The 21,031-nt window shown below is 40.0% G+C and overlaps 1 pseudogene; it reads left to right on the forward strand.

Moving 5' to 3' along the window:
• Window positions 1–21,031, forward strand: part of LOC117515547 — a 71,282-nt pseudogene that overhangs the window by 18,250 nt on the left and 32,001 nt on the right.

Genomic DNA, 21,031 nt, shown 5'->3' on the forward strand with positions numbered 1-21,031 from the left:
CATGATGGTTTTCCTTCCAGATTTTAATGTTCAGTGGGCAAATTTAAAAATGAAATGCCTTGGATACAATAAGATAATGATTAAACACATCATGTTGTGACAAATCACTACATTTTCATGTGTATGATATTTTTTTATTTTTTTCAATGTCACGGAGAAACTGGGGAGAGCTGACATTTGCTGTTTGGTATTGACAGGCTGCCATCCATTGGTGAACTGGCAGAACAGCACTGCTTGTCCAGGACAAGAAGGATAATCAGTGACACTTCACATACCTTTAACAAACTGTTTTTTTTTTTTCTCCTGCTCCCAGGTAGACTGTACCATATCCTGAGGTGCAAAACACGCAGACAGCTTTAACCCAACCGCCATAAGACAGCTAAATACAACCCCTGGCAAAAATTATGGAATCACCGGCCACGGAGGATGTTCATTCAGTTGTTTAATTTTGTAGAAAAAAAGCAGATCACAGACATGACACAAAACTAAAGTCATCTCAAATGGCAACTTTTTGGCTTTAAGAAACACTATACGAAATCAGGAAAAAAAATTGTGGCAGTCAGTAACGTTTACTTTTTTAGACCAAGCAGAGGGAAAAAAATATGGAATCACTCAATTCTGAGGAAAAAATGATGGAATCATGAAAAACAAAAGAACGCTCCAACACATCACTAGTATTTTGTTGCACCACCTCTGGCTTTTATAACAGCTTGCAGTCTCTGAGGCATGGATAATGAGTGACAAACAGTACTGTTCATCAGTCTGGCTCCAACTTTCTCTGATTGCTGTTGCCAGATCAGCTTTGCAGGTTGGAGCCTTGTCATGGACCATTTTCTTCAACTTCCACCAAAGATTTTCAATTGGATTAAGATCCGGACTATTTGCAGGCCATGACATTGACCCTATGTGTCTTTTTGCAAGGAATGTTTTCACAGTTTTTGCTCTATGGCAAGATGCATTATCATCTTGAAAAATCCCCAAACATCTTTAGTTGATGGGATAAGAAAACTGTCCAAATATCAACATAAACTTGTGCATTTATTGATGATGTAATGACAGCCATCTCCCCAGTGCCTTTACCTGACATGCAGCCCCATATCATGAATGACCTGTGGAAATTTACATGTTCTCTTCAGGCAGTCATCTTTATAAATCTCATTGGAACGGCACCAAACAAAAGTTCCAGCATCATCACCTTGCCCAATGCAGATTCGAGATTCATCACTGAATGACTTTCATCCAGTCATCCACAATCCACGATTGCTTTTCCTTAGCCCATTGTAATTTTGTTTTTTTCTGTTTAGGTGTTAATGATGGCAAAGCAGTGTGAGGCCTTTCATCCTTTTTCACAATCTTGGGTTTCAGCTCAGCTGGTACAACTGTAACTGTTCTGCCAATTTAATTAAGTCTGCATATTTCACGGGAGGTCGTGGGGGCTTCATGTTGTTTTTAGTATGATTTTGCCTACTCTTAGTGGATCTGGCTTTGGTTTTGAATCATCCTCAGGCTCATGTGTATCTTTGTCATTATGTTTGCCTTTAACAACCTTCCCGTGTTGTTTGTATTTGGTCCAGAGTTTAGACACAGCTGACTGTGAACAACCAACATTTTTTGCAACATTGCGTGATGATTTACCCTCTTTTAAGAGTTTGATAATCCTCTCCTTTGTTTCAATTGACATCTCTCATGTTGGAGCCATGATTCATGTCAGTCCACTTGGTGCAACAGCTCTCCAAGGTGTGATCATTCCTTTTTAGATGCAGACTAACGAGCAGATCTGATTTGATGCAGGTGTTAGTTTTGGGGATGAACATTTACAGGGTGATTCCATAATGTATTCCTCAGAATTGAGTGATTCCATATTTTTTTCCCTCTGCTTGGTCTAAAAAAGTAACTGTTATTGACTGCCACAATTTTTTTTTTCTTGATTTCTTATAGTGTTTCTTAAAGCCAGAAAGTTGCCATTTGAAATGACTTTAGTTTTGTGTCATGTCTGTGATCTGCTTTTTTCTACAAAATTAAACAACTGAATGAACATCCTCCGAGGCCGGTGATTCCATAATTTTTGCCAGGGGTTGTACAAATCGATGTGCAATATAAAATGTATAATATAGAATATACTGTAGCATCTGGTAGGAACTTTATCCTTGTAGATTTTTCATATGTGGAATATCCCTTGTCCTTTATTTATTGTGTGCTGTGTATATACACAGAGACATCAATCTTTTTTTCCTCCCGAAACCCAATTTATCACTATCGCATACATTGGGCTTTTATTCTGTGTTTTTATTCATTTATGCAGTGTGTTGATATGTTGTTCTGTGACAGCATCTGTGATGGTTATTACTGAATGACAATAAAAACGAGTGTCTATTAAAGCAAGTTAACTTTGATATGAAAAGTATTTAACATGTACTTTACCCACGTGTTCCAGAGCAGCAAGAAACTCCTCACAGTAAGAGAAGTTAGTGTGTGATGTGATGTTGATGCGATGATAGCGTTACTTTCCTTGGCGTTCTTAAAATGACAAAAATTAATGAATAAACCTTTTCCTGTTTAAACTGTGCAAAGGAGTTTCCAAAGGCACAGACATCTAGTCTATATATCAGATCAGCGCTAAAATCCTAAAACTGGTTGTACATTAAAATACGAACATGTTTAATTTGAAAAGTTTCAACCCATTTAAGCTGCACAAACAGAAGAAATCTGGAATGGAACTTCCAGGGAGAAATCAATGAGAATGGCACGCTTGTGCGGTGTCACCGTTATATTGTAAATTACATTAGATGTGCCAATTCATGCACACTGATGTGTATTATCAACCTGCCTTTCAGTTTCCTGACCTGTCCGACTTGTATTGAGCACATCAACAGAGACAGACTGGCTTCCTGCGTTGTTCTTGGGATTCAACACAGCCTCACATGTGCTGGCCATAATATAATAATTATTTAATTAATTATAACTAATAATATGAATGAATGAACTTATTTTGCATACACAGGCTCAGTATAGCACAGAAAACCCATAAAGAAAACAATTTAACAACATACCCATGTGTCCGAGAGGGTGTAGGCAGAAGCAAAAGCTTATAAATGCCCACCCCTTAACCAAAAAAGTATACATATGTATATAAAAATGTACATATACCCATAACAAATAGAAAATATAAATGAATCACTGACCTAAAATTTCAAAACACAAACATGCAAATAGCAGTGCATCATGCACAAACTCTAATCATAATTGATAAATCTAATTCATCATGCTAGAACAAGTAATTAAATCATTTTTATAGAGCCTTTTAACACCAGTGCACTTCTTACAAATATTAACACATTTAACATAAACACAATGACTTTTTACAGTGGTTTGAATCTTTGATTTCTGAAATAATAATGTTCCTTGCAAACTATAACTGGAGTCCTTCATTTTAAACAGGTCCTGGACATGTTGTAGTAAAAGTTTATTTATTTATTTATTTTTACTTAAAACATAATTTGTATTATGATATAATCAATGAAGTCCCAAAATTTTAAAATATGTAAAGAGACAATTAATGGATTTGTTGGCTCACTATATGGTTTATTACTAATAATTCTTATAGCTTTCTTTTGTATTAAAAATAATATAATTGCATGTATATGTTCGACTCAAACGAGCACAAGAATTGTGTTGATCCATTTACATATTGCAAATTGTTCTTGATAATCTGGGTAATCTTGTTTAAAAACAAAAAAAAAAGTAATCATCTTGTCTCATATGTTGTCCACATTTTTAGACATGTTAGACTTGTGCACACTGTAGCTTAACACTTATAACTTTTCATTAAAAAAAAATATAAACTTTTTACATGCTGATAGAAGAATACCCCCCAAAAGTATATTACATGTCATAAAAGTTATTTCAGTTCACATTCATTTATAAATTCCTGTTATCCTCTTTTGCTGTTACCGCAAGCACCCAAAGCAATAATAATCATCATTAAGCTTTCCATGCTTTTCTTGTCTATAGGTCAGATGTAGAGCACATAATTTAAAATAAGTTGTCTCCATGCATGTTGTTCATCCATTGCTGCCCTGCCAGCTTCCATTACTCCTTACGAAGCGGTCTTCCAGAAGGGAATTTAAATTAATTGCGGTGAGAACAATTGATTAGATGGAGCTCACCAACACAGCTGAATCACAGAAGAACAATAATTTGCATTGAATTTTAGGATAGCTTTCAATGTCAGAATCCCTGGAAAAATACAGAGAGATGTCATAGTGTTGAGAAATTGGCGAATACAAAATAATTGTGCCTTTTATGTTCATTCATGTACCAACATACAAACATTAACGACATATCAAGCAGCTCAAAAATGTTTTCTTGGCATGGCAGTGTTTTGATTTTGCACATAAGCTTAAAAAATGTTTGATATTAATAAGGTAACAGGCTCTGTGTAGGCACTGGGCACTCTTATCAAGAAAACTTAGGGAATACATGTAATTCATGAACTATAACAAATACGCCAGTGGTTATCCACTTGTCTACTTTATTGCATAGTTATGCATAGGCACAGTTCTGCTAACTGCCAATTATTGAAGCTAAATTTTGGTTAGCGGATTAGCTTTTCAGCTAACTTCAAAAACCATCAGTGGACCAATTAGCTTCCGATAACTTTTAGACCGCTAATGCTTTTTTACATAGTTACCCTTTGCATAGGTGTCAGACTGATTCCAGAAAGGACCAAGAGGGTGCAGGTTTTCTTTGTAACCACCCACTGCACCAGGTGATTTCACTGATTAACTGATTCCATCTGCTCCAAGTGATGTTAATCAGTGAAATCACCTGGTGCAGTGGGTGGTTACAAAGAAAACCTGCACCCTCTTGGTCCTTTCAGAAATCAGTTTGACACCTGCGCTGTACTGCATGCAGCGGTTTAGCCGTGAGGTCAAAGTCCTCAAAAGGAAAGCAGGTTTGACTTATGATTTTGATTTTTAAACCAAATTAATCCGGATAGTTTAACATTAATGTCAACTGTCATTTGTACAAAGTGAAAATATAACACTTATCTTTTAATTTTAAAATAATGCACTAATTCTGAAGTTTTGAACATATTAATAGACACAGATGCCAAACTGAATTATGGTTAAACTGTGAATGCGATCACCGATTGGTTGATTCATTTAACCAACACAAAAGTTAATGTTTGTGTTGGTTTTTACAAATAAATGTGTATTTGTAAAATGTCATTTTTTTTTTCCATTTGTTTAAAAAGGCATTTTCAAACTGAAAATTCTATTGAAGTTGTGATTCAGCCAGGCAGCAACAACCATGTGATATAACCAAGCGTCAATCACACTGCCATCCAGTAGATGGCAGTGTTCTATATATTTTGACCCATCTACTGGATGGCATATTACATAATGGCATATTATGTTACTATGCTTTTTATTTTTTACTCTTTTACTATGCTTTGTAATCTTTTAATTCATTTTATTTTGTCTTCTGAATTGTTTGTGTGAAGTGCCTTGAGGTGACTCTGTTGTAATTTGGAGCTATATAAAGTGAATAAATTGAATTGAAATTGAGGCTCAGTTTACCTATAATGCAGTTTGGTGCCTGTGTGTAGTAATATGTTCAAAATGTCAGAGTTAGTGCATTATTTTAAAATTAAAAGATATGTGTTATGTTTTCACTTTGTACAAGTGACAGACTTGACATGAAGGTAGTTAAACTATCCGGATTAATTTGGTTTATAAATCAAAACTAAGTTAAACCCGCTTTCCTTTCCGAGACGTCTGCTTGACAGCTGGACCACTGTATGCTGTCAAGGTAAATGACGCTTCCCTACAGCAATGAGCATGGCGCACAAAGACAGAAGCACTGACTCATTGGCTGTGTTTGGGTTTGTGTTCCTTTGATTCTGTCAGAAGCGTTAGCGGTGTTTAAAATCAAAATTGGCTTGTCAGTAGCTGAGCGTGTACCGGAGACAATACTGAAAGTTAGCAGTTGGCTGTAGCTTCCAATAAAATTTTTTTTTGGTAGTTTATTGGTTAAGCTTTATAAAAGATAACTCTTCAGTTAGCTGATTAGCGGTTATCAAAGCTAACCTTTTGGTTAGCTGTGCCCACCACTGTTGACTTATGAACCAGGTTGGTACTGCCACTTCTTAAGAAGTGTTTTTTTTTTTTTTTTTTTTTTTTGGCTGGTGGTTCATTTAGTGGAGCAGCATCTTGATCTTTGGCTCTCTTTTAGCCTGAGTGATGAGGTTCACATTTAATTACTTGGTACAAATGTATCCAATTTAAAAACATGCTAAATGTACATGTATGTACTGTTCTCTGCTCTGCCCAGTGACCACAAACATCCATGTACATGTAAAGTAGTAAACAGGGCCTTTCAAGTACTCCATCAACAATGAGCCCTAAAGTATTACAAAATATTCTCCTGATGTACGTTGGCGATCAAATTTATGTCGGTGAATTGACGATAGCACGTCGGATGAAACCCGAAGTTGGGGTGTTCCGCAACATCATGAAAGGACTTCCCTTCATTTTACCAGGATTTACAGCAATCGACAACCTTAATCTACGTCGCTGCTGTCATTGGGCTGGATTTCTCATTATTTACAGATTCAAAGTGGAAAAAGCATTTAATTACCGCTAATCTAGTCAGTGAGCCACCACTCACCATGTTTACATGGTGCTAGGATGTGAAAGCTGAGCAGTGATTGGTTCAGACGGATGATGTGGGGTTCCGCTTCTCAGTGGGATAAAATTTTTCTCGCATTTATATCTCGCTGCTGTGCAGACTTTGAGTTGAACTCTGTGAAATCTACTTTTGTATATTTTTAACAAAATTATTGGGTCATGATTATTAAGACTGATTTTACTGGAACGGAATGTAAAGGATTTTTCCTCTGATCGCCTATAAAGAACAGTGTGCAGAGAAGTCTGTCTTGCCCTGATAATGATGCCTGGTGACAGACAGTGGTCTCTTAATTCCTCACCTGATTTGTCAGCAGAGATTAAAGTTCACCTAACTGGAGTAAGTGCAGTTTGTTGTTTAATCTTGATAAGTAAGCCTTTCCTTTGAGCAGTTTTCCTTCCAGTTGATTAAATCAGTCCCAAGTGACTTTAGTGGTCATTTCAATCCAGAGCTTATTCTATTGAAAAGAAAGCCATTGTCAATGATGTTGCAGGTAAACATTGAACCAGGTTCAAAAACATGTGGCAGGCAGGCCTGTTTCTCTTTTCTGTTGGACTGTGAGTCAGATTGACTTTAAATAAAATATGATCAAGCAGCTCGTCTATAAAATATCAAACTGTGATCATTCTGTCAATGAAGGTAACCGTGATTGTGAGTTTGACTAGCGTAACGGTTTCAAAGCTTGTTTCTGTGTTGTTCTGTCTCCCATCTGTGCTGTGCTATCCTTGGTTGGTGATGCTAGCCAGTACCCATACTGAGCAGGCCATCTGTCTGGTTCTCTTTACTGTTTGTCAAAGACAATCCTACTGTTTTTCATATATACAAGCTGCATAAACATGAGCATGAGACACACTTGTCTTTAATATACACAGATGTGTTGCACTGCATGAGGCAAATGGTGGTCACACCAGATACTGACTGGTATCCCCCCCCCAATAAAACAAAACTGCACCTTTCAGAGTGGCCTTTTATTGTGGACAGTCTAAGGCACACCTGTGCACTAATCAGTGTCTAATCAGCATCTTGATATGGCACACCTGTGAGGTGGGATGGATTATCTCAGCAAAGAAGTGCTCACTATCACAGATTTACACTGGTTTGTGAACAATATTTGAGGGAAATGGTGATATTGTGTATGTGGAAAAAGTTTTAGATCTTTGAGTTCATCTCATACAAAATGGGAGCAAAACCAAAAGTGTTGCGTTTATATTTTTGTTGAGTGTATATATAGTAAACGGGGTCCTTCAGTTTTTTAGCCTCTTGGTATGAAATACAGGGCCACATAGTGATCAGCATGTCCATCTGTCCTTTTGTCCATCCGTTTTCACTTGTTAGCTCGATATCTCAAGAACCAGTTGACCCATTTCGTATGACAATATAACTTCACTATAGCACCTGTTCATGCAAATAAGAGGAGAGGGTTGGTTATTGCTGTTTTGTCAGAATGTCTCACAACAGAGACAAAAAGTAATCTGTGACAGTAGATTGGACAGATGCTTGGTTCTTTGCTCCAGGTGAGTGCTTTTATTGCCATACGTTATAATCTAGTTGTTCGCAATTTGTTGTCATTGGAACATGTTGTGAGGACCCCCGCACATAAAACGAAACAAAAAATCCTGCTGAAACAGCTGGGATAGCATTTGTGCTTTTCTGCCAGAAGAGGGACAAAAAATAACACTAAATGGACATGAGTCCCTGCATTGAATTATTGCGTGCTGTGATTCGATGCCACTACAGATACAGTGTCTTCACTCTAACCACTGTGCTATACATCAGAAATAGAATGATCTAGTAAAAATTAAGCTTCTTAAAGTGGGAGCAAAACATCAGACAGTGAAATATTTTGAAGGTATGAGACCAGTGATAATAAAAGAAAAGAAAAAAGCTCCACCTCCTGCATTGTTTCATATGGCAAAAGGTCCAGTGTTGACCAATTATTTACCTTGTCTTTTAGATGCATCATCCTATCCAGATGAAACCTGCTGACAGTGAGAAAACAAGTGGTAAGTTAAATCATTTTGGATTCACTGATAACTAACATACCATTTCGAAGTCACATGCAAGTTCCAGCTTGTGGTCAGATAGAATGTGGTTTGAGATTTTAAAGTAGGATGAGACAGTAATCTGCTAATTTCCAAAATTCAGGCTTGAGAATATGTTGATCAGAGAGGAATGCCAACTTTTTTTAAGCTTTGAGCCTCTTCTAAATAAAAAATAAAAACTTTGAAACTGCTAATTAGAAAGGCAGCTACTTAGCGTTGTATTCCTTAGCCATGGCACCACAGCCCTAGTCGATTGTCGAGTGTCTTTCTTGTTTACAAAAGTAGTGAAGTCTGTTTAGAAAGTCATGGCTGAATATTTTGATAATTTTGAACAACCCATTTTAAACAAAGCTTGATTGAGCTATTTGAATTTGGCTGTCCATTTTTATTAATTTACTAATAGCTGCACACAAGGTCAATATCTTCCTGCAACAAGGTTTCGGTCCATAGCTGCTATAATTATTGGTGTAGAATATATGTTTTTCTCCATTTTTGTAAAAGCAACATATTGAGGTGCTATAGTTCTGGTACAAGACCTAAATTCTACCTCAGTACAACAAAAAAGACTATCATGAATATAAAAGTTAGATTGTCCTTGTTCCTCATAGTTAACCTAGACATAACATACCATTGCACATTATACATGAGTAAGTAAGGTAATCTCACCATAAAATCTTGCAGAACTGAAGTACTACTAGAGGTCAAATAACCTGTTCAGTGGAAACAAGAAGTGTTTTACTGTGATGTTTTGAGCTTGCCCTAAAGTGTATCCGGAAAGTATTTACAGTGCTTCACTTTTTATGTTATAGCCTTAATTCATTTTTCCTCTCAAAATTGTATACATAGTACCCCATAACGACTATATGGAAAAAGGTTTTTTTTTTTTTTTTTTTTTGAGATTTTTGCAAAATCACATAAGTGTTCACAGCCTTTGCCATGAAGCTCAAAATTGAGCTTGGCTACATCCTGTTTCCACTGATCATCCTTGGGATGTTTCTACAGCTTAATTGGAATCCACCTTTGGTAAATTCAGTTGATTAGATATGATTTGGAAAGGCACACACGTGTACATATAAGGCCCCGCAGTTGGCAGTGCATGTCAGAGCACAAACCAAGCATGAAGTCAAAGGAATTGTCTGTAGACCTCCAAGACAGGATTGTCTTGAGGCGCAAATCTGGGGAAGGGTACAGAAACATTTCTGGTGCTTTGAAGGTCCCAGTGAGCACAGTGGCCTCCGTCATTCATAAATGGAAGACGTTCAGATTGACCAGGACTCTTCCTAGAAGTGGCTGCTTGTCTAAACTGAGCAATCGGTGAGGAAGGACTTTAGTCATTGAGGTGACCAAGAACCTGATGGTCATTCTGTCAGAGCTTCATCATTCCTCTGTGGAGAGAGAAGAACCTTCCTGAAGGACAACCATCTCTGTAGCAATCCACCAATCAGGCCTGCATGGTAGAGTGGGCAGACGGAAGCCACTACTTGGTTAAAGCACGTGACAGCCCACCTGGAGCCGAAGGACTCTCAGACCACGAGAAACAAATTTCCCGAGTTTGATGAGACAAAGACTGAACTCTTTGGCGTGAATGCCAAGCTTCATGTTGGGAAGAAACCAGGTACCATCCCTACAGTGAAGCATGGTGGTGGCATCACCGTGCTGTAGGGATGTTTTTCAGTGGCAGGAACTGGGAGAGTAGTCAGGATTGAGGGAAAGATGAATGCAGCAATGTACAGAGACATCCTGGATGAAAACTAGGGTTGTACAATCCACTTTTCTTTTTTTTTTTTTTCATTTCCGGTCTGCTGCTGATACCTGAATTTGGATATCTGCCGATACTGATTCTATTCGATTCTAAAGTGAGGAACCTTGGTGTAATTTTTGATCCTACATTGTCCTTTGACCTCCACATAGAGATATTACGAGGACTGCTTTCTTCTACCTGCGAAATATAGTGAAGATTCATCCCATCCTGTCTATGGCTGATGCTCAGACCCTGATTCATGCATTTGTCTCTTCTAGATTGGACGACTGCAATGTTCTATTTCCTGATTTACCGCAGTCCAGCATTAGGGGTATCCAGTTGGTTCAAAATGCTGCTGCCAGACTTTTGACACGAAGCAGAATGTTTGACCACATTACACCCATTTTGGCATCTCTTCACTAGCTTCCTGTCCCTGTGAGATCAGATTTTAAGGTTCTGCTACTAACCTATAAAATTGTTCATGGGCTGGCACCTCCCTACCTAGCTGATCTAATGAAACCCTACGTGCCGGCCTGGGTTTTGCTTTCTCATGGTGCAGGACTACTTTGTGTCCCTGGGGTGAATAAAAAGTCTGCATGTCACAGAGCTTTCTCTTATCATGCCCCTGTTCTGTGGAATGATCTCCCTGCATCAATAAAACAGATTCTGTAGAGACTTTCAAGTCCAGACTTAAGATGTGCTTATTTTCCCTTTCGTATGGCTAGTATACTGGCATAGTATGTTACTATGCTTTTTACTTGTTTAATTCATTTTATTAGAAAACGGAGCGGGCCGTGGCCTCAACTTTATCTAAATTCTGGGTCATTTAGTGAAGCTTAGGGCTACTGGCTGGCGATCACCTTAGTATATTTTTTTGTTTTTCTTGTTGCTTAATAATGACAAATTATACCTTATTTGTTGTCTTTCTGATGCCCGATTCAGGGTTTTTTTTTTTTGTTTTTTGTTTTCCTCTCTGTTTGAGGTGTCGCTCCATCCAGAGATGGGTGTGGTGTCTGTTTTTGTCACCCTCCTGTCCTGTGCATCGGCAACGTTTCCTGTATATTTGCTTTGTGAATTGTTTTGTAAATTGTGTCAGTAGCATGACCCAAGCAGAGGGTCATCCCTTTGAGTCTGGTTTGCTTGAGGTTTCTTCCTCAAATCATCAGAGGGAGTTTTTCCTTACCACTGTCGCTGTGTGCTTGCTCTGATGGCCGATAAGGTAAGACCTTAGTTACAGTGAGGAAAATAAGTATTTGAACACCCTGCGATTTTGCAAGTTCTCCCACTTAGAAATCATGGAGGGGTCTGAAATTTTCTTCTTAGGTGCATGTCCACTGTGAGAGACATAATCTAAAAAAGAAATCTGGAGATCACAATGTATGATTTATTTATTTTTATGTTACTGCTGCAAATAAGTATTTGAACACCTGTGAAAATCAATGTTAATATTTGGTACAGTAGCCTTTGTTTGCAATTACAGATGTCAAACGTTTCCTGTACCGTATTTTCCGCACCGTGAGGTGCACCTAAAACCCTTAAATTTTCACAAACATCGGTTGTGCGCCCTATAATCCGGTGCGTCTTATGTGCACACTGAATTCCAAAATCTGTAAAAACGACCGATGTTGTTCTTGACCGTCAGAATATCGGACCATGTCCTGCTGACACAGGGACGTAATACTTAAAATACGTACGCTGGCAGCGATAAACCAATCAGAGAACATTACGTAATCCGGAAAGTTCATACACTGGCAGCGTAGAGTACGTACGCTGCCAGCGATAAACCAGTCAGAGAAGAGTCCGTGGTATGTACACTTACCGGTACCTCCGCCACTCCTCCTGTAGGTATACTACAGGTATCCTGCAAAACATTTGTTTGTCTAAGGACCCCCGAAAATGGCGCCAGCGAAGAGACATGCTTATGAGGCACAATTCAAACTGCAGCCTATCAGTTATGCGGTTGTTCATGGGAATAGAGCAGCTGCGAGAGAATTCAAGATCAATGAATCTATGGTACGTAAGTGAAGGAAACAAGAAAATGAACTGCGCCAAGTTAAAAAGACCAAACTAAGTTTCCGCGGGAATAAAGCGAGGTGGCCACAGTTAGAAGACCAACTCGAGCAATGGGTCATTGAACAAAGAACAGCCAGGAGAAGCGTCTCTACAGTCACCATTCGGCTGAAGGCAAAAACGATAGTACAAAACATGAACATCGAAAACTTTGACGGAGGTCCGTCTTGGTGCTTTCGTTTTATGAAAAGGCGTCGGCTTTCTATCCACGCGAGGACTACCGTGGCGCAGCAACTCCCAGCGGATTACAAAGAAAAGCTGGCCATCTTCCGCACCCACTGCAGACACAAGATTACCGAAAAAAGATCCAGCCCAACCACATCACCAACATGGACGAGGTCCCCCTCACGTTTGACATCCCCATGAACCATACTGTGGAGAAGAAGGGGACCAGCACGGTATCCATACGCACCACAGGCCATGAGAAGTCGGCTTTCACTGTTGTTCTTGGTTGCCATGGTAATGGAGAGAAACTACCACCCATGGTAATTTTTAAGAAGACGCTGCCAAAAGAAACGTTTCCAGCCGGAGTCGTCGTTAAGGCCAATCAAAAGGGCTGGATGGACCAGGAGAAAATGAGTGAGTGGCTGAGAGAAGTCTATGTAAAGAGACCGGATGGTTCATTCCACGCATCACCGTCCCTGTTGATCTGCGACTCCATGCGCGCCCATCTCACTGCTACTGTGAAAAGCCACATCAAGAAAACTAATTTGGAGCTTGCCATCATTCCAGGAGGACTAACAAAAGAAATCCAACCACTGGACATTGGTGTAAACAGGGCGTTCAAAGTGAAGTTGCGAGCAGCTTGGGAGCGATGGATGACAGACGGCGAACACACCTTCACGAAGACGGGGAGGCAGCGCCGGGTGAGTTACGCCACCATATGTGAATGGATTGTGGATGCCTGGGCTCAGTTTTCTGCTTTAACCGTTGTCTGAACTTTCGCAAAAGCCGGCATGATTGCTGAACAGCCACTTGGCAACGAGACCGACTCCGACGATAATGAGAGGGAAGATGAGCGGGAACCTGGTGTGTTTGATGGCGAAATTGCCCAGCTGTTCAATTCAGACACAGAAGATGAGGACTTCGATGGATTTGTGATGGAGCAGCCCTGCCAAAGCCGTGGCGCCACCTCCAACCTAACCACGTGCTCACTCGCTCACTTACCTTCATTCAGTCAACTCCCCGTCCTCCTGCGCAGTTTCCAGTAATCGCCAGTCCATTTCACCACCGCAGTAGTCTTGGGTGCACACTAGGCCGCTGTTAAATCCTCCATGATACATAGTTTTATCCAGTAACTAACTCTTTTCCAGTATCCAGCCACAATTCACGAGTCCCCACTGTCAAACCAAGCGCTGTGTTTACTTCCGGTTTTATCGCATCCAGCGCGGGACATTAGCATCCGACGACATCGCTGACGTCATCATTAAGGGCCGTTTTTTCAAAAATCTGAGTTTTTTACAGGTAAATGGACAAGGCGAAATAATAAAGTATTAATTTGATGATTTTTTATTTTTTTTTTGTATTTCTGAAAGCCGCAGTTTGATTGCAGAAAACTGTAGTTTTTTTTGGTTAATTGGTTTGTGGGAGGGGCCTAGGGGTATAAAGGGGCGCCAGTCTCCCTGGCTCAGTTAGTCTGGGCCTTGTCGTGTTACAGAGAAGCACTCCTCTTTGATTTTTGGGAAATTAAAAACACCTTAAAAACATCCTGCGACTTTTGCCATTTATCACCCTGTACAAGAACCCTGTCACAACCTTAATAAAAAATGTGAGTACCGTATTGTTAAATACCGGTTTGTTCAAAGTTGTTAAAAAGTTCAAATAAACTCAGTTTTGCTTCTGTGACTTTTTTTTTTTTTTTTTTTTTGTAGACTATATGTTTTAGCATGCGCCTTATAATCAGGTGCGCCTTATGTAAGGGTTAAGTACGGGCTAATTGAGGGCGCGCCTTATAATCTGGTGCACCTTATGGTGCGGAAAATATGGTAGTTTTTCACCAGGTTTCCACACGCTGCAGCAGGGATTTTGGTCCACTCCTCCATACAGATCTTCTCCAAATCTTTCAGGTTTGGCGTTTCAGCTCCCTCCATCTGACCACATGACCCTCTCCTGTGCCTCCTCTGGTTCATCCAGATGGTCACTGGTGAAATTCAAACGGGCCTGGACATGTGCTGGCTTGAGCAGGGGGACCTTGCTGCCCTGCAGGATTTTAAACCATGACAGTATCATGTGTTACTAATGTAATCTTTGTGACTGTGGTCCCAGCTCTGTGGTCCCAGAATCCCAGACTGAGGGAGATTTACAGTCATCTTGTGTTTCTTCCACTTTCTAATAAATAATCATAACAGTTGTTGTCTTCTACCAAGCTGCTTGCCTGTTGTCCTGTAGTTCATCCCAGCCTTGTGCAGGTCTACAGTTTTGTCCCTGATGCCCTTAGACAGTTCTTTGGTCTTGGCTATTGTGGACAGGTTGGAGTGTGATTGATTGTGTGAACAGGTGTCTTTTATACAGGTAACAAGTTCAAACAGGTGCAATTAATACAGGTAAAGAATGTAGCATAAGAGGGCTTCTTAAAGAAAAATGAACAGGTCTGTCTGTGTGAGCCAGAATTCTTGCTGGTTGGTAGGTGTTCAAATACTTATTTGCAGCAGTAACATACAAATAAATTATTAAAAAATCATACATTGTGATTTCCGAAATTTTTGTTGTTTTTTAGATTGTCTCTCACAGTGGACATACACCTCAGATGAAAATTTCAGACCCCTCCATGATTTCTAAGTGAGAGAACTTGCAAAATCGCAGGGTGTTCAAATATTTATTTTCCTCACTGTATGTGAAGCGCGATTTTGACGCTATATAAATGAAAATAAATTTAAATTATTCTGATGCCAGAACTCTGTTTGCTACAATATTATTATTGTCGATTTTATGAGGATATTTTGTATCCCAAGTTATACAGCTTCATGATGAAGTGGTATAGAGGAGGGTTTTCTTAAAAAGACCTGAAAGTTCAGCTACAATTTGCCAGAAGATGCATCTAAGATGCAAGCCTAGGTTTGATGATTTGGTGAAAGAATTAAGTACTTTTATTTATTGTTGGGTCAGCGACTGAAATTTCATCTCTTGAACACCAGATGGCACACCCGCCCCGAGTACATGTATTGTTTTCAGGATGGATCGCATTTCTTCATTTACAAAATCCAACAAGAAAGTGCAAAAAAAAAAAGTATTTCATTTACCCATATTTGGAGTCATTCTGAGTAAATCATTGAACCCTGGCTTATTTTCTTTCTTCTTCCAGTTAAAAAAAATCCTCGCACTCTTTAATGTGGCACTTTTTCAAATGTTTGATTCAGTTCACTGTATTGTAGGACAAACATTGCAAACATTGCATGTTGCTGTCTTGCTTTGCGGGGTTTCAGCAGACATGTTGGTGACAGTACTCCTCAGTGCTCCCCTGTTAGCTGGCTGCTAACTGTGGAAGGGACCTCCTGAATGGAGGCGATTCTCATTGCAGTCCTCCCCGTGAGAGACACGCCTCCATTTAGACCCCGCAACCAGCAAAAAGCACTTGTGGAGATGTTTCACAGATGGCTCCTGGATTGGAAAACTCCACAGGTTGTGTCCAAAATTTCCGTTGAGTGAATTACGTTTGTATCGGAACCCGATACCGTTATTGGATCGGATCAGCCCCATCCCTAATGAAATCCTACTCCAAAGCGCTCTTGATGTCAGACTGGGGCAACTGTTCATCTTTCAGCAGGATAATGACTCTAACCACACAACCGAGGTATCACAGGAGTGGCTTCAGGACAACTCTGTGAATCTCCTTGAGTGGCCCAGACCTGAATCCGAGTGAACCCTTTCTGGAGAGATCTGAAAATGGCTGTGCAGCGACGCTGCTCATCCAACCTGATGGAGCTTGAGAGATGCTGCAAAGAGGATTGGGCAAAAATACCCAAAGATAGGTGCGCCGAACTTGTGGCATCATATTCCAGAAGTCTTATGGCTGTAATTCCTGCCAAAGGTGCCTCAACAAAGTATTGAGCAAAGGGTGTGAATACTGTGCATGTGATTTCATTTTTTTTATTTTTCATAAATTTGCCAAAATTTCAAAAAAGTTTTTTCATCTTGTCGTTATGGGGTGTTGTGAGTAGAATTATGAGGGGAGAAATGATTTTCCTCCATTTTTAAATAAGGCTGTAACATAACGTGGATTAATTGAAGTGCTATGAATACCTTTTGGATGCACTGCATGCTTGCATTGCATTGCTGTTTAGCCTATGATGGTTTCAATGTTGAAACTAAATATTGGGACACTTAATAAACATTTTTGTCCTGAGTAAATGTTTAACCCAAAAACCTCTTTAAAAAAAAAAAAAAAAAAAAAAAAAGGGTTCCAGGTCCAAAAATATCAGTTTACCATGAAGTAAATGTCCGCTGCTCCTCCATGTCGAAAGGAGCTAGTTGAGATGGCTCGGGCATCTTTACCGGATGCCCCCTGGACGCCTCGCTGGAGAGGTGTTCTGGGCACATCCCATCGGGAGGAGGCCCCGGGGAAGACCCAGGACACGCTGGAGGGACTACGTCTCTCGGCTGGCTTGGGAACGCCTTGGGGTTCCCCCAGAGGAGCTGGGGGAGGTGTGTGTGGATCGGGAGGTCTGGGCGGCTTTGCTTGAGCTGCTGCCCCCGCGACCCGACTCCAGATAAAGCGGAAGAAAATGGATGGATGGATGGATAAATGTGCAGATATTAGCTATAAGGATTAAAGGCTACAAGTGGACCAAAATGGGGTAGGTAAGGTGAATCTTAAAGAGCAAAAGTGGATAATCAATCTAACGAGCTAGAAAGTAGGGGAAAATAGTTTTGTGAGCTGGAGCCATTTGTAAAGTTGGTGGCAGCTCTGATTGAGACAAAAATATGGCACAATGTCAGATTGTGTGAACAAGAGATGCAAGATTTAGAGCTTAATGTATTTGTCACTTTCATAACTCCTTTGGTTTTTTTCTGTTTTTGTTACAGAATAACTCTTGTTTCATTGTCTCTTTGCAGCAGTAGAAGACAGAAAACTCTTTGTTGGAATGGTTTCGAAGAAATATGGGGAGAACGAGGTCCGAATGATGTTCTCATCTTTTGGACAGATCGAAGAGTGCCGAATTCTTCGAGGACCAGATGGTCAGAGTAGAGGTAGGTGTGCTTTGGGCGTGTGCAGTGTTCTTTACAGCAAGCACCTTCAACAAAGCCACATACACATTTGTCAAACTTGTAGACTGCCTTCCTTAATCCTTCATTACTCTCTCACACACATACTCTTCATTTTCCAGTCCCACCCTTCTATTCCATGGCCATAGTCTATCCCTCTGTCACTGTGACACTCAACCTCCACATCTCTGTGTGAAGGGCCACTACACTTACTGTCCAGTACAATGGCTTGTCGCCTTGGCAACTGCTAGCTGCTGGTGTTTGTGGGCTCAGCTGGTAGGCGGCACAGTTCCTCCTTTACCACCTCCTTCATCACGCTATACAAAGGCTAGAATTAGCCTGTTGTCATGTCTCCCAAGTAGCATGTATATGTAGGTTAAAACTGTAGCAATCAGTACAGGGCTGTTGCGTTGACGTATTTCAAATCAGACTGTAGTTCTGATTATCCTTTTTTTTTTTCTCTCTTCCCTTCTCCTCCCCCTTAATCTAGTATATGTGTGATTCTTAGGAACTGTTTACATTACAATGTTTGCAGTGTGTCCATATTTTGTAAGCCCAAAGCCTTTCATTGTGTATTAATGTGTACATTAAATGTATAAAATCACAATGACTGTGACCATGTGAGCATGGTACCACAAAGACAACCCTACAAGGGTTGCAGTTAAATTTGTCAATCACTGTGCTCATGTGATGTGTTATTGTTCTCCTTGTTGTGTTCTTTCTCCATGTGCTAACCAGTGAGGGTGGTTCTGTGTGCTTGGGAGTTGCCATTCTCTGTAAAACGTGTTTTTTGGGGGTTCATAACGAGTTGTCCAAACCTTTTGTCTTGTTTTGTTTCTTCCTGTTCCTCCCTTCCCCCTTCTCCTATTGTCCCCCTTCCCCTTACAGGCTGTGCGTTTGTCACATTTGCTACCAGGTCAATGGCACAGAATGCTATCAAAACCATGCATCACTCTCAGACTATGGAGGTACTGTACCCCTTAGCACCTATTTCTCATTCCCCTTTCCCTCTCATACATTCTGCTGCCCCCTTGTGTTGCAAAGAAGAACAAGCTGTCCAAACAGATGGTATTCATTCATCACAGCATTACTCATTTTCAAAACCACTCGGGCTAATTACATTGTCGCTTACAAAATAATTGAATAAAACAATGTCACGTACAGTTTAGCTGCAGAATCGGGAGCAAATGGTACATGGCAAAAATGGCTTTTATCTCTTAATTTGGGACCGAGCCCTCTGTATTCTGTATTTGATATCTTGGGCTACAGGATGAATGTAGATGAATAAAGAAATAGCTTTGGCTGATGAAACTACTGAATTAAATACTTAAGGTACTCGGTCTGTCTTTCCGTAATCAGGGCAGTCTTCATGAAGTGGAGCAGCATTAATTTGACAGCTAGCAGGTCAGAGGCACCTCGGTGAATCATTGGCCCACATCTGATTAGGAGCCCACCCAAACATAACACTCGTCCGACAAGATTAAAATCATGACTTGGTGGTGGTGCCACCTATTTATCCTCCAGCAGCATTACCTCCCCAGTTCTTAGTTCTTATGGGAGGTGCTGTTGGTGAAGAAGCCATTTTCCCTCTCCAGCCTGGTCCTTGTCTGGCTCTTAACTCTGAAAATATTTTATGTTGCATGCCTTTTGCCCATATGTCTGTCTCAACAGTGTGGGACTGTTTGCGAGACTGTGTGTAATGAATTTTTGTCTTGCTGATATATCCTCATTTGAGTGTCTGTTTTTAAGTGTTGTCTCCATCCATTGTCTGCTTGTTTGTGAACTCTGTTCAGCTCCTCCAAATGCTAGGAATCACTGCCTGCAGCATTAAATGTGCACCCCCCGTTTTTTTTTTTCTTTGAATGTTAGAACAGCTCAGCTATGCATGGCCAATATTTTGTCTATGTTGGCTCTGATATGGGGACAAAAGCTGTTGAAGCAACAACAATATGCTGTTCCTTTTATTGTATTGAGTGAAACAACTATGGTTTTTCATTTGTGAATAAGCTCTGAAGGTCTTTGTGAATCTCTGAACTTGTTTAACATGTCTTGCTTATTCCTATGTTAGGGTTGTTCTTCCCCATTGGTTGTTAAGTTTGCCGACACGCAGCGTGATAAGGAGCAGCGGCGCCTGCAACAGCAACTCGTACAGCAAATTCAGCAGCTTAACAGCGCCTCAGCCTGGGGAAATCTTGCTGGTTTGGGGACACTCACACCACAATACCTAGCTGTAAGTATTGGTCAAATGTCACAGCCACTTCGAATTCTGCAAATACTTGTTTATCAAAGGTCAAAATTAAATGTTATTTGCAAAATGTAAAATTCCTCATTTTCCCTTAAACATAAATCGCACTGTAAAATCAACAGGCCCCTTTGTTGTTACCCTATCATTCGGAGTAAGTTATGTACATGCACGTGTAATTTGCCAAATTTTGAACATTCATTCAAATTTTTATCGTTTTGCACTCATTTCTTTATTTTAGTTTAACACATTTTTATTGTTTTACAGCACCTCTCAGTTAGGCATATAATAATCCCACACCCAAGGGGGAAAAAGAAAGCAAAAACTGTGATTGCATATTACTATAGATCTTAATGTGAAATGTTTCCAAAAGAGATCAAACAGGACATTAAGGGTAGTCTCTCAACTGCGGCTCTTTTTTTAGATCCACTCTTGAAACTAAACTACTTCAGTGTTGCACACTTTCATGTGCTTGGTTTGTTTTCATATGTCAATATTTCTGATCAGACCAAAACATGCAAATAAAAGCCAGATGTGAGCACAGTTTTTGCCTAATCAGTGTGTAGTTTAATTTTGTAGAAAAAAAGCAGATCACAGACATGACACAAAACTAAAGTCATTTCAAATGGCAACTTTCTGGCTTTAAGAAACACTATAAGAAATCAGGAAAAATAATTGCGGCAGTCAGTGACGGTTACTTTTTTAGACCAAGCAGAGGGAAAAAAAATATGGACTCACTCAGTTCTGAGGAATAAATTATGGAATCACCCTGTAAATTTTCATCCCCAAAACTAACACCTGCATCAAATCAGATCTGCTCGTTAGTCTGCATCTAAAAAGGAGTGATCACACCTTGGAGAGCTGTTGCACCAAGTTGACTGACATGAATCATGGCTCCGAGAGATGTCAATTGAAACAAAGGAGAGGATTATCAAACTCTTAAAAGAGGGTAAATCATCACGCAATGTTGCAAAAGATGTTGGTTGTTCATAGTCAGCTGTGTCTAAACTCTGGACCAAATACAAACATGGGAAGGTTGTTAAA

The sequence above is a fragment of the Thalassophryne amazonica genome, chromosome 8 (genome assembly GCF_902500255.1).
Source record: "Thalassophryne amazonica chromosome 8, fThaAma1.1, whole genome shotgun sequence".
Taxonomy (NCBI): Eukaryota; Metazoa; Chordata; class Actinopteri; order Batrachoidiformes; family Batrachoididae; genus Thalassophryne; species Thalassophryne amazonica.